The 15,101-nt window shown below is 34.5% G+C and overlaps 1 protein-coding gene and 1 long non-coding RNA gene across 3 annotated transcripts in view; both read right to left on the reverse strand.

Annotated features, from left to right (window-relative positions):
• The window catches only part of NALF1 (NALCN channel auxiliary factor 1), a 444,524-nt gene that overhangs the window by 203,201 nt on the left and 226,222 nt on the right, over positions 1-15,101 (reverse strand). The window lies entirely within an intron of this gene.
• LOC146768742 (uncharacterized) overlaps positions 1-15,101 on the reverse strand; it is a 190,657-nt gene that overhangs the window by 139,077 nt on the left and 36,479 nt on the right. For both annotated transcript variants that reach the window (XR_014949405.1, XR_014949404.1), the window contains exon 1: positions 1-15,101. This exon is cut by the window's left edge; it is cut by the window's right edge and continues 36,479 nt beyond it. This is a non-coding gene — a long non-coding RNA (uncharacterized LOC146768742).

Consider the following 15,101-nt stretch of genomic DNA (forward strand, 5'->3'; position numbering starts at 1 on the left):
CTCCCTTGTCTCGAACTCTAACCCTAACCCTGTGATACCCTATAAAAACCCCACGATGCTGCCTTTGTCTGGTCTTTCCTCTTCATCCCACCCCTCTTCCCCAAGGGTAATAAATGGATTTTGGAGCTTTCTGAAACAAAGATCTGTCTTGTTTATTCCCATGCAAATAAAGGCGCTGGCAGCTGCACCCTCCCTGGATTCAAGGAGCCCTGTTGCAACACACTGCAACAGGAGTCAAGAAGAAACATACAGGCCATGACAGATAGCAATGTAAAATTAAGTGATGAAATTATTAACTTTTGGCTGTCTATCACCTAAAGTGAATCTCAAGCTCCAGGTGCCCAAGCCTTGGAGCTTTCTCCAAGGGCACAGGCAGAGAACTGATGTACTCCAATAAGACTACAACACAGACTGCAGCACAACTCTAACATTACTGCATTTCAGAATAAAAGCCAAAGCAATGCCTGTACTGTGCTGAGAGAGTTCCATTAGTGTGGCAGCAGCTCTCTGGCCGCAGAGAGAAACACACAACTTTCCCAGGCATTGCCTGAGAAGGTCTGTGAGAAGATCAGAGAGAAGAATGAGAGATAATTCTTAACTTGCTGCACCTGTTGTGAACATGTGGAATATGTTATGGAGATTTGTTTACCAAAGGGTGGTTTCTTAATTAGCCAATAGCGATGGTGTTTGGATTGGAGGACCGATTAGGTCTACTTGTATTGTAACTGTCTATAAAAAAGCAATGGATTTCTTAGCAAAGAGGGATTGATCAGCCTTCTGTGAATAATGGAGTCAAAGCTAATTGTTACCTGGCCGGAGGCCCACTGCAACGATAAGTTAGCAAGAAAATATTTGGCTAAAATGTGAATGGCAAGGCAGTAGAATAAATAATCACAGTCAATATGCAATAGAAGTAGGAAATCTCTTGAAAGACTGAAATCAGTCAAGGACAAAAACAATCAGGGAGGCAATTACTCATTCTTGAAGGGTGTGACTTGACCAAGGGTTGGGTGAACATGAGAATAGGAGAAGCTCTTGAATAATACCTATGCATTAGGTAAATTATGGCTTCCAAAACAAATTTAGAATTAATGCAAGTTTTATTAGATTCTTTGAGGCATCCTGTCCTCCCTTTCTCATTCCTTCCCTCTCTCATCCTTGGTTCCTACCTTTTCCTTTCAGTAGTTTTATGCTATTACCTCAAAATCTAAATTATAGCTTTCGACAATGAGACAATTAGACAATTACAGTATCAATAGATTCCATCTAAGGTAAGCCTAGGCTGAACCATTCTGAAATTGAAAAATGAAGCCAAAACTAACAGAATAATGTACTTTTTAATTCTTTGCATGTAGACTTAAGATGCCCATTGGCTGGTTAAGCAAGAAACAGACTATGAACATTGTCTTTTACATTTGGTGACTTCTTTGTATTACCTTATCCAGTATCCAGTATCTACAAGTTAATCTAATTTGAATTGAATGATCCAGTTGCTTTTTGTTGCCAGCAGCTTAAGTAAATTTTCTTAGAGGATCAGATCCTCACAGTTCATGCTCACTTTGTTACATAAATCTTCATGAGAAATTCAGTTTTCTGTGGCATGAAACAAGCATTTTTGAGATATAAAAAGGCTTAGAGTTCATGAAGAAAATCCTAGAAAATAATTGATAAATAAAGGTTTCTATATGTCAGAAATACTTCTTAAGGAATTTCTTCTGATAGATTTATAGACCAGCTTGGTAGGGAGTTATTTCCTGGAGAAAATGAGAACAAGTGTTGACTAACCTACTTTAAGACTAAAACTGATCCCACATTTCATGTCCTCAGAGATTGACAACAGGCAGAAATAGGACAGAAATTACCTCTTTACTTCTCTGAAATTTTCCTGCTAATTCATATCACACAGCAACTTTAACTTCCAGCAATAGGAGCAATAATTAATATCAATATTATTATTAAATTTCATTATAATAATTACTGTGTTTTTCCTTAAGTGTTGTTGGGGTATACTGACAATTTTGAACTAGTGAAATGGGAAAAATCTAGAAAGAACTGGCATTTTAATGAAACCACTTACAGCTATAAATCTAGTACTCTTGTGCTTTATACAATAAATACAGGTACCCAGTAGTACTGTGTTACTTAAGGGTCTGTCATAATTTCCACTGTAAATCCAGTTTTTCAAGGATTAAAAGTCAGCTGTGAAAAATTTCTTCTTCCTAAGATTTGGCATTGAAGATTCATCCTGTGAATGGATTTCTTTAGTGTCAGATATCTTGTGCATCCTGATAGTTTTATATCAACTTTGAACATAATTTTTGAAGTCTAATAAGGAAAAAAAATCTTGAAAAATAAATTTTACCCTCTAAATTGTTTTTTGAGTATGTTTGTGAGGAATGCAAACAGGAAGACTGGGAATCAGTAATAGTGCGATACTGTTGCAGCATCTAGTAGCTTGGGAAATAGACCAATATATGAAAACATAATTTGGACTACTTTATTTTAACCAAGGTATTAGTATTTTTCCTTTGAATTATTCTATTTTATGTTTTTCTTGTGCTGTCCAATCCAGATCATCAGAATCACAAAGGATCCAGAAATAGAAAGAATAGTAGGTTTTAATTTGTCCTAAATTAGGCATTCAAGTGTTAGGCATCAAACTTTAAGCTAAGTCTCCACATTTGTCAGAGGACAGACTCACCAGATAAAAATTTTTTTAAAGATTGATATCTAGGACAGGTTACTGAAATGAACTTATTCAAATGCGCTCTTCTAAACAGGGTCAAAATAAAGCAAAAACAGTATTCTTAGCACGCTAGCACTACTGTTCAATTATTTGAAAAATATTAAGTTATTAAAAAACTCAGTTTATATCACCAATATCATATCTCAGAATTTTTATTTTTTTTTTTACTTGCCATCTCTTGGAAGCCTTCAACAATCCTATTTTGCTAAATAAAATAAAAAAAAGAAATTATGCATCAAAGCAGCAGTTTTGTAATGCTGATTTCTGTGCTGCATAAAATGATCTGAATTATCTGCAAAATTCTTTATCAAATTGTTCTGCTTTGCAAATGTTTAATGATTTGCCTAAAGTCCAGTTTTCATAGAAATTGACTATTTCCTGAAAAGTCAAGAAAAGCTTGGCTGAGAAGCAGCTGTTTTTAAACAGCAGCATCCATCAGTACTCACCTGGCAAACCCAGGAGAATTACAATTCTTACAAAGTCTGTTTCAAGACAAAATTTGAGCCTTGGCCTCCTGAATCCCAGAAACAGCCTAGACCAAGGACCACTGGAGGAAATGGACAACAAACAAAAGTATTTGACAGGTCTTTTTTCATCATGGAGATGAAGTAGACACCCTATTAGATCTTAAAATTTTCCAGTTAACCTTAATGAGATATTTTTCTTTATGTTTGATACTCATCACCAATTCACTTTGTGAAAGTATATCCAAGATAACGTTACAAAATAATAAAAATTATAATAATTTAAAAATATTTGTGAAGGATTATTTAATTTCAACTCCAAAGAAAAGCAGACCAAAAATATATAGATAAAATACATTAATGCAATGAGATATGTAGATATGTATATACATACATATACATATGTATATATATACATACATACATTCATTTAGATATAAACCTCTCTTTGTATGTGTTTACACATAGGCTTTTTTTTTTTTTTTTTTTTTTTTTTTTTACTTCTGCAGTGTTGAGTATAGTTAAACAAATTCAAGAAGCTTATTCTTCTGGTGTTTTAAGTAACCTTTTCAGAACTCTGCTGGTACACCCATGTGTGAGTTGGAGAGAGTCAGAGGAAGAGGTGGGGGAGGATGAGATGACTGCTTTGGAAGGATTCGCATTGGCCTACACCATAAATCATAAAGTAAATGGATCCAACACCATCTTTCTTAATTGAACTAGGTAGTCCTTTCTTATGTGGGCAATCTGCAGGACTTTAATAGAATATAATTTGTTAATTTAATTGGGAGTTCTTCAGGATTAAAATACTAAATATAATGAAACTGGAGAAAATATGAGGAATAAGGATGTTTAAATCAGGTCTGAGGAGTTGTCTCCACTAATGTTTTATCACACTCAGCTTAATGAAAATCAAGCAGCTGCTCTGAGAAATGGAGTCACAAAACCATACCTGACCATTTTCTAAATGGCAACACTGAAACTTGTATTGAAAGCGTCTGAAATATGTCTTCTTGCCTCACACTGGTAACTGCTTATGGTTTTTCTCCTAAGTGTTTTGGAAAGAAATTACAATAATTATATTTAGAAATATATAAATGCATATAGTAGATTTTTTGGCAAAGCAAGGCTCTTTCTAGGCATTGAAAATTTCACTCCTAATATATAGGGGCAAGAGTAAAGTTCAGATAAGCTACCAGCTATAGATAACAACAATGGATGTGCTACAGCCATTCTTGGCTATGGTTTTTGCTGAGTGCTTGTGATGAACATCTGTGATTTTTGTAAGAATATTCTTCACTCCTATATCTTCTCTGCAATCTATGTAGGACTTTTTCCTCATTTAGGGGAAAGATAGGCATTTTTTCCTATCTTTTCTGGAATAAGGAGATACATTGGAAGTTCAAAATACTAGCCAGTCTTGTTCATCACAGGAGGTAAGTACAAAAATATTGTTGTTTTCTGTCCTCATATTAGCATAGTCATATGCCCTCAAGTTCCAAACATTCATGAACCAAAACACTAGAATATCATAAAGGTACTTTCAGTGTTGTTTACCTTATTATAGGTAAAAAAAAAAATAAAACTCCCATAATGTTTTGTGGAGAGAAAAGGTACTTAGAATTTTCATGTTAGGACATGTACAGAAAGTCTCTAAAATTATGCTTAAACAAAATTGGCTCTATCCTTTTCAAACTATATAAGTAGAAAGGAAATATACCTCTATTACAAAACCAGGTTGTGACCATTTCTTGGAAACTCAAAATTGGTCCAAGCTATAAACCTAGTATAAACACAGCCTTTCATGAAGAGATCAGCTCATCATATTAGCTTTATTGCTTCATATATGAAGCACTAAAAGTGATTTAGTATGTATGCAAACTAGTGCAAAAAGCCCAGTGAAAACTGTCCACTTTTCAAAGCTTCAGTATGTAACACAGTTTTAGTGAGACAGGTAGAAAGGTAGAAGTATTCTTATTCTTTTCTGTGAAGTACCAAATAGTGTAGAAAAACTAAACTTACTCTTTTCTGAATCATGTTACTGTCTCTAAGAACTGGTGAGAAAAAGGTGTGGTGATGGAAAAACTCCAGTTGAATGTATGACCACATTGCAATAGAAAGAGGACAACTCCAGTGAGAGTGACAGGATGTGCACCCTCTGTATTATGACAGATTTTTTGCATCCCCATGGGGCAAAATATCTCACTTCAGCTCCTGCCAGAGGAGTGTTCATGCCCCAGTCCTTATGCGAGACTTAGACAACAAACCACCATCTGTCCTGGAGCTTATGTGTAATACCACTTTGCCAGGATATTAGATTGCCATTTGGTTATTTATTTCCAGGTACACATCCTCTCTAAATATAATTCTTTTAACAGTTTTCAGGAAAGGATAAAGGAACTCAAAATATCAAGCCTGTAATACTAATGAATTATGCATTTGCCTACAACAAAGCCTTCATCCCAATGTGCTACAACAGCTCTTTTCTTTAATACTGTTTTTATTGCAGAAGTATCCCTCTGAATGTCTTGTTTCAATAATTTTTTGGGAAAACACTTAAAATTAGTTCAGAATTGTTATATTGATTGAATAAATGAGGGACTTTGTGTTGTTCTAAAAGTGGCTATCACAAGCCATCATCTTACTTTTGATGATAATACAATTAACAAAATGTATTGCTTTCCAGATTTAATAGAATATAGATCAGCCAAGGAATTAATGCTTAAAGACCTAGAGCTACTCTGAAAATGTTAACTGGTGTAGATAGTGGAACTGTCTGACAAGCAAGTCCATTAAAACTGAAGAATTAATTTTTACTAAACTATTTCAAAATTTAGGCATTTAAACCAGCATTACAGACTTGTAAATGATTTATTCATTGTTTTGATTGTTTGACTTAAATTTATTTAATTGAAAAACTGTAATGGTTAAATTAGTGCACATTTCATTGTAATAAATAAAAATAAAAGTAGGATTCATGCCCCTTCCTTTGAAATCTTTCTCAAATGCACAGCAATTGATAATTCACCTGTGAGAGATAAAGATCTGCAGACCTATATAGGGAGTCTCCCATCTATAGTTTCAAAGGGAAAATTCTGTCTTCTTGTGTTGCTTCTACTATTCTCTCTCCTGCAGAGGCTACTGCAGCTCTGGTGCTGCATAATCATATTTCTCTCCTCCTCTAATAGGGCTCTCTCACTCCTTCTTATTATCTTGGCGAGACTGTCTCCTCATTGTTTCCTTCCTCCCCATGCTGTCTCTTTTCTTGAGGAGTTCCTTCATAGTTCCCAAAGTAATCTTTTCATTAAGGATGTTTTCAGGGAGCAAAGGCACACCTCTGATCAAATCAAACGCTCTGGAGTAATCAAGCAGCCAGGGAATCCCTGGTGATTGTAGAAATGAAGTAAAGCACTTCCCCTGTGCTTGCAGAGGTAAAGCCACAAACAAAACCTTGCTATGGACTATATGGATATATGTTATAGAATTTGTTATTAACTTATGTGACCGTTAGTTTCCTGGGGGAAAAAAACAAGGTTATCTTTCCAGGTGAGGCACACCATGAAGCATAATATGCAGACAAACCTGACAACCTCAGGATAAAAAGTCAATGTTTGACACAACAAAACCACAGTAAATATTCCCAAAGTGACCAGGCACTGGCAGAAGGCTCTAGACATTGGAAGAAAATGGACAAATAAATACAGAAATTAAACATTTCTTTAATTTAATTATTGTTTGATTTAAACATTAAACAAGAAACAGATAGTATAATATTGTCAGATAATTATTTTGCTGTGTATGTAGGATAAATTGGAGAAAATATTCTGGCCCAGAGAAGTGACAGTTCAGAATCTTGACCACAAAAGGAAAGGTCTGAACTTGATAAAAAAAGTTGAGTTTGGGACTACTGCCATGTTTCTATATTCACAGGCACAGAACCTTAGAACAACAGGATCAGAAGTACCTTTAATATACTTCAGACTGCCTGTCATGATGGTGGTGCCACAACCTTTCTGGAAGGGCTCTGCTGACATTCTGGACAAGATGCAGTGTTAAGCCACCACTCTTTGTCCTATCTTGCCTGGATACAAAGACAGTTCCCTCCCTCTGAAAATCTTTCTAATTTGGCATGCTTATATTGAAGTAGATAGGCTAGATAGATTAAAGCTATATATTAAACAGGAGTGGGTGAAGGACTATAACTGTATCTTTTCCATATGTCAGCTATGCTAAAGAAAGAATTTTGCATATTAGTGAGCGTAAAATTGTTGCACACACAACTGTTATCAACAATCAGCATTTCTATGTACCTCTTCTGACTATCACTGTTCACTGTAGCAAAAGTAAAAGTAAAGCTGAGATCTTGGTTGTGAGAAAATGTTCGGGCAGCAACTGCTGTTATTACACTAATCCTGTGTAAAAAGGTAGCCATGATCACTCTGACACCAAAAATTATACTAGAGAACATGTTTTCAGAAATGGTACATAGTCAGAAAAGAGGCCATCCAACTAATTTTAGAGCATTATGGAATACATAATTAAGAAGCTTTTCTATATGATAAAAGCTCATCATTCTGGCATTCAGCTGTTGTACTCATTGCTAGAATGTTACTTAACCCATATTTTAGAACAGAATTTCACAGTAATAAGTACTTCCTTCTTCCTGAGTCTCCTTTCTGGATTTGAAAGTGAAATATTCAAAGCACAAATAATAGAATATACTAATAATGATTCCCTAGTTTTTACAGATCAATTTGCTTTTCAATGCATTGCAAATGATTAATAGAAATAATAACCCAATGGCAATGTGGCATTAAATTAGGCTATTTGTCCAAATAAGTCCATTTAATTGATTGTTAGATACATAACTACTTTGTACAAATTTCTCTAGCAGATGTTGAAAGCCAATATTAAAAAAAGGAAAAAGAATAATGAAATTGAAACAATTCTACAAAATTGTCTTCTGACTTAAGATTCTTTCATTCATTGTATTTTCATACAATGAACACTTCTACAACGACTATTTGATTAATGACATTTTGGTCTCTCAGTACCTAACTCTGTGTAGGAATTTACAGGGATACTTATATGCTCCCTCCTGCTTCTGTGATTGTGCAATTAAATTGAAATTAAATTTTCCAAAGAGTCCATCTTTGAAACCTGGTTCTGTACAGCATTTGGACAAGTACCTTGAACTAATCCCCAAGACATAAGGTATGAATTAAGACTGCCTCTAGATCAAGAATTTTCTCAGTCTTAAAGACAATTTATGGGTCATTCATAATGATTATTCCAGGGCTACACACAGGGTGTACTTCTTAGAGAGCAAGATGCATTCTCTCAGGAAAAAAGGCTCAGAAGAACAGCAGCGAATACTTGTACTTGGATGCTTGGACCACTTATGGTGTTACATCACCAGGTTGTAGGTGACAACCCAAAAGTGTCCCATCTATCCATTGGTGACATTGCATGAACAAAGTTGTTAACTACAACCTAGAGAGAACTAAAAGCTATCATGGCAGAACTAGGGTCCTGCCTAACACAAGGCAGGTTTTTTTCGTTAAGAAGCCCCTTTCTAGCCTTTTACAAGAGTTAATTGGATCTGTCCTGAAATGTCTCAGAAATCCATTAGGATCTCCAAACCTCTTATGTCAAACTGAAGGCACAGTACTGACATAACTGAGATAACTCCAAAGTTTTTTTCCACATTTCTTTTTTTTTTTTTTATTGTCAACATGACCTGAGACAAAAGTGTGAGACCTTGAATGCTTATCCTCTCAGAAATCCACATTTCATTCTTCCTTTAAAACTCCAACTCAGCCTCAATCCCAAAACAAACCTAAAGCTGGAAAGACTATTTACAACTGAAGGAAATCAGAAGAGTGATTTCCTGGCCATCTACCCATTCACAATTAGGATGACTGACAGTAGTATTTTTAAACCTGAAGCACAAATCTAATATATGACTCTGAATCTGTAACAGCATTCTTTAAACATGCTATTTATTTACATTTAACCCAAAATTAACCACTAAGCACTCATTAAACTTCATGCTATGCAATTGCTGAACCACAACTCTATATTGGAATGTCTTAACAAAATGTATCTTGAATATGTCACCTAGTTTTCAACCTCCTGATGTATCTGAAACTCAAATTTGAACACCTCATGTTTTTACCATTCTTTAGTCTTTAAACCAGAGATTTGGTTACCCAGGACACAGAGAAGGCTGAGGAACTCAATGAATTTTTTCCTCAATCTTCACCAGCAAGTGCTTCAGCCACACCATGCAAGAAGAAGGCAGAAGCAGGGACTGATAGAATGAATTACTGGTCACTGTAGGATAAAATCGGGTTCAAGATGCATCCTCAGGTCCTGGGGGAACTTGCAGATGAAGGAGATAAGCCATTAGAGAGTATTTCAGACTATCTGAGAATTGATGACTGTCCAGTGAAGTTCATGCTGATGAAAAATGGGAAACTCCCCAATTTGTGGAGGCACTACAAGTCAGTCATTCTTAACTCTGTCCCCAGACAGGTCATAGGCCAGATCCTCCTGAAAAAATTTTTAAGACACATAAAGAGGTGGTTGGTGACAGAAAAATTGGCTTCATTAAGGGTAAATTATGCCTGAAAATTTTGGTGGTCTTCTGTGACAGGCTTAGAGCTGTGGTGAATAACACAACAACCAACATCATTTCCCTGGACTTGTGGAAAGCATTTGACAATATTTAATACGACATTCTTGTTGACTGAAGAGATAGGGATTTGATGGATGGACCCTCCTGGAGTACTGTGTTCAGTTCTGGGGCATACAAGCACAAGCAAGACATGGACCTGTTGAAGTGAGTCCAGAGGGGACCCATGAAGGTTATCAGAAGACAAGGGGGGAAATCTTAAAACAGAAAGATGGTAGATTTAGATTTCATATAAAAAATAAATTTATTGTGAGGGTGGTGAGGCACTGACAGGTTGCCCAGAGAAGCTGTGGATTCCCCATCCTTGGAAGAGTTTAAGGTTGGGTTGGATGGTACTCTGAGCAACCTGGTCTAGTGGAAAATGTTCCTGGACTGTGTAGGGGGGGTCAGAACTAGATGATCTATAAAGTCCTTTCCAAACCAAACCATTCTATGATTCTATGAATTTAATAATTTGTATAAGTCAATTTACTCAAAGAGGGAATATCTATCAAATTTGCATTACTTTTGTCCTGCCTGTGATACAAATATTTTTAAAGAAGCAATCTGAATCTTATTGTCTAATAATATTTTCATCTTCTGTGAGAACCAATCCTCATTCTGAACATTGTGCTCATAGGAAAATAGGTTATAATGTCTGAATTTGCAAGAAAAGTAATTGTTTTCAGTCCAGTTACTGCAGTGTAATATTAGCTGGTTCTAATATACCCTATCTTAGTCTTTTTAAAATCATAGTCATTATATCTCAATTTGATTGTCAAGAAGACAGAAGCAGGATAATGCATTAGCTAAAGCATTGAGATCAGTAGCCAGTGAGAATATTCACACTGGTATCATGGTCTTCCCCTGTGCTTGGTGCAGAAGTCAAAATATATCTGACCTACATTAATAGCTTTACATTAATTTGACGAAATGTGATCACAGAGAGTCATTCATACACAGCATAAGTAATTGTCTTTACAACAACAATATTGTAAAGACATTTCATTGTGCTATTCAGTATTCTGTCCTGTGTCCATAGTACTCTAATACCACTGTCTTTAAAATAGTTTTTAGAAATTGCAACAGAACTAGTACTATAATAACATCACAATATGATACCTTCTTGAGCAATAGGGTTTTTATTCCTTATGCTCCCATTTGCATGTAGATTTATACCTGTCATAAATTAGTTTAGCAAGTTTGCTGTAATCTAGGCAAGTACACACACAATTTTTTTTTTAAATGAAATATCCTTTTTTTACCTGTGTACCACATACTTATTGGGTTTCTGAATTTAAGAATGACAAAAAACCATTACAATAATTCATGTTAACTGGTAACAGTCTTCACTAAAGACTTAGTATACACATTCAGTATCTTCTGAGGACCAAATTTCATTATATCTTTACATTCAGGTCAAGAGAAACATTTTATTACAGAATATTGTTCTGTTTCTGTCAAGAGGCCTTTAAAGCATGTGTTTAAGGAGTTTGCCTAAAAGAGATCATCTGAAGAATCCTTTTGGGGTCAATTGTTTCTTAGTCTAGCTGCCAGCTGTCTTTGTTGTGGTTCTCTGAACAATGAGATTTCTCTCAAGGAGGGAAGAATTGAATGACAAGTCATCATCTTACAGTCTCAGTACAACTGACATGTTGAAATAAATAATACCTAGTGTAAATAATTTAAATATCTAAGTATTACTGTATTAGCTAGTTACTGTGTTAAACTGTGTACTTCTTTTCTCATCAGACCATTAAAAAATTGATTTTATGGTTGCTACTACCTACATCTAATTATGAATTCCTTGCACCCTTCAGATGAGCATTTATTGATATCAGATTTTTACACAATCGTAAATGCTTGGAAAATTTCAACTTAAATATTAACAAAATTATGTGACTCAGGAGTTTGAAAAAATAAGAGTATTTTTATGTTTTAACAAGTCTCTTGCTCTTTTTTTGCAGCCTCAGCTTTCAAAAATTTCTCACTCCACTTTAGGAATTCCATGTTGATTTTATTTACTCATTTATTTCTGATGAATTGCTATTTCCAGACTAGATTTTCTATTCCTTACTCTCATCTCAAAAATAAATTTTGCTTGGTAAATTTAAGAAAACGCTTTAAATGTTACAGATAGAGAAAAGATAATTATCTTTTTCTGTAAAATTAAATTCTGAAATTAGATTGATTATCAAGGTTATTTCTTCAGTTACTTAAATAAAATTAACTGCTCTGACAGTTTGCTAGACAACATGAAATTTTGGAAAATCAAGTGAAATAGTAAAAGGCAGTTAAATAATTTTGCAGCAGCACATAAAGTACCTCATGCTTACAAAATTTTAAAGCAACGACAATCTTTAATTAAAAATCCTCTCTCTTCCACAGACTTCCTAAGGAATAAAGAATGCTGTATCAACAAATAGGGGCAGAAACCCAAAGAAGATATGTCCTGCCTTTCCTAAAGTTTTCTTTCCCTAGTATGGCACAGACCCATACAAACAGACTGAGCTCTTTTGCTTTCTAAGTGCTTCTTTCCTCATTCTTTCCTCATTGACAAATCTGGTTGGGGTGGGTTTTTATTTTTTTTTTGTTTGTTTGTTTTTTTTTTGGGGGGGGGGTTTGGTTTTTTTTTTTTGTGTTTTTTTGTGGTTTTTTGTGGGTTTTTTGTGGGGTTTTTTTGTGTTTTTTTTTTTTTTTCGTTGTTGTTGTTGTTGTTTTTTTTTTTTTTTTGGGTGCTAGTATTATTTACTTCCAATTATTTTATTCCCAATTATAGGAACTTCATGTTAAGGACATTACTCAGTTGCTTTTTTTTCCATCAGTGCCTCCTTCCTTTACAATCTGAGAGTTGTCCAAGTGCAGAGGAGATATAAAACCTCAGCTTCTTAACTCAATTACATAACTCCAAAGTTTCATTAATTTCAATAGATGTAAGCTGATCTGGCAACAAAGGCAAGAGCACAAAAAACTCCCTAGCTTTGGCACACTGTCATTTGGCATTTGAAATGTGTTTTAACTCCAATAAAGAGAACATAGAATTCTGGGGATATATAATTTGTTTTAACATAAAATTCAACATTGCTACAAATACATATATATCAGATAAAACCAGAATTTTGTCTCCCAAACAGAGACTTGGTGACATAAAAGACCTTTTAGGGTGAACAATGCATTTTCTTCATAGAGATTAATATATGTCTTGAAAATGATCCTACACAAAACACAGTAACTCAATATTTGGATCATTTGTATTAGATCAAGAGATAATCTGTATAAGTCTCATTTCTCTCCTCTCCTTCCAGCTGCTGCTGTTGAGGGCACTCACACATTCCCAGAGAAGAAGCATAGATATTTGACTTTAGGACCCCTTGCTTCACAAGGCTGTTGTGTCAAATTAAAGACACTGGCAAAGGAATTTATAGGGGTATTAACTGAAATACTGGCTGGCCTTTGACAAGAAAAAATACAGTGGAGGGTATATTTTAATTAAAATTCTTCTATAGGCAGATGTCTTCAGGCAGCAAAAGTTGGTCTCCCCCTTGCCTTTCTGGTTCTGATGATAAACTGCTGAATCCTTTGTGTGTGAAAGGTTACTGAGCTCCCATGTGTGTAAATGGGAAGGAATATTTTCCCAGTCATGTCATTCTGACACACCTTATTTTTTTTCTGAGTTTGTTCTCAGTTTTAAAACCATACCTCTCAAATTTGTCCAACAGAGATGAAGCCAATCAAAATTCAATCTTCTACTTGAATTTGCAGCTAGAATGGGATGGGCAGGGATAAGAAAAAAACAAATCTTTTTGCCACAGTCTAAAGAACAAATTTTTCTTCTCCATTACAGTATTGGCCTGACAGAAAAGACATATCTTCCCTTACATATCCCCTCACCAAACCCTTCTGCTATACTGACTTGTACCCTTCAACACAGACAATGTATAATATCAGAGCTCATTTCATAAATATGCATGGATTTCATCTTTTAGCAAGTGATATAGAAACCCGTAACAAAATAGAAAGGGAGACTATAAATATAATTAAATATTAATAGTGCAGCAATTACACTATTAATTTGCACTATCAATTGGAAAAACTGCAAACAGATATTACACACTGTTGTTTTCATGTATCCTATATTTCATAATCTTTAATGGTTAAACCATGGAAATTTTAGCTGATTATATAGTCAACTAATAAGATGAAAGTTGAAAATATGAACTACCTTTTAAGTTATCTACCAAATATGAACCATTAGCTAGATACTGTATCAGGATTTCCTTCTGAGGCATAGAGTAATCTAAATCCCATAAATCCGCATACACATATTGGTTGTATGTATAAAACATCAGAAGTCATTTCAGTGAGAATTCCCCTGCTCAAAGCCAATTTGATGTCTCAGGATCAAAAACCTATTCTTTAAGTAGGCTTTCTCTTTCACTGAGATGATTTGAAAAGTAAGGTACTACAACTCAGGCCAGGAATGCCGATTCTATCTCACATTTCATGCTGTGTAGACAGCTTAAAACTCAGAAGATGCTTGGAGCATATAAACTGAGGCTCAACCCAGAAAACAAATAAATTTATTTGACATTAAACTTGAAAAATATTTTAAACAATATGTTGGAATTCCAGACACAGTAACTCCCTTGCCACATGAAAATTAAATCTTGGTTTAGGACACTAATGAAAACACACAAGAAGTATTTGCAAAAACTGACTGAAGTGTGAAAAATTAATTAAAACTTCCAGTCATCTCTGGATATAAATATTTTATATGAAATAAAATTTTGCTAAAAAACTCATAATTACACACTTTAAAAATAATCTATTTTATTAAAAAAAAAAGAAAAATATGAATTGAAATTGAATAGAGAGATTTTATTTACATGTTTAAATTGCATTAACTGGTCTTTAATTATCAAAACCATAAATATTATTTTAACAAATAATATTTTAACAAATAAATAAACCCATAAATGTTATTTTAACAAATATATTTATTAAATTTTATTTTAATATTTTAACTAATATTTTCTGCTTTATATTTATACATCTCTTTGCTTGCATAGCGCATGTGCTTAGACCTGACCAATCAGTCTTAGATAAGTGAAGAGTCCATTTGATCTGTCAAACCCCAAATCTGCAACTGCTGCTGTGTAACCTCTCAACAGCTGAATGTCACCTCATCTGCTGTACTGCCCCAGAACTTTGGACA

Source organism: Lonchura striata, chromosome 1 (assembly GCF_050655825.1).
Source record: "Lonchura striata isolate lonStrDom1 chromosome 1, ASM5065582v1, whole genome shotgun sequence".
Classification (NCBI taxonomy): Eukaryota; Metazoa; Chordata; class Aves; order Passeriformes; family Estrildidae; genus Lonchura; species Lonchura striata.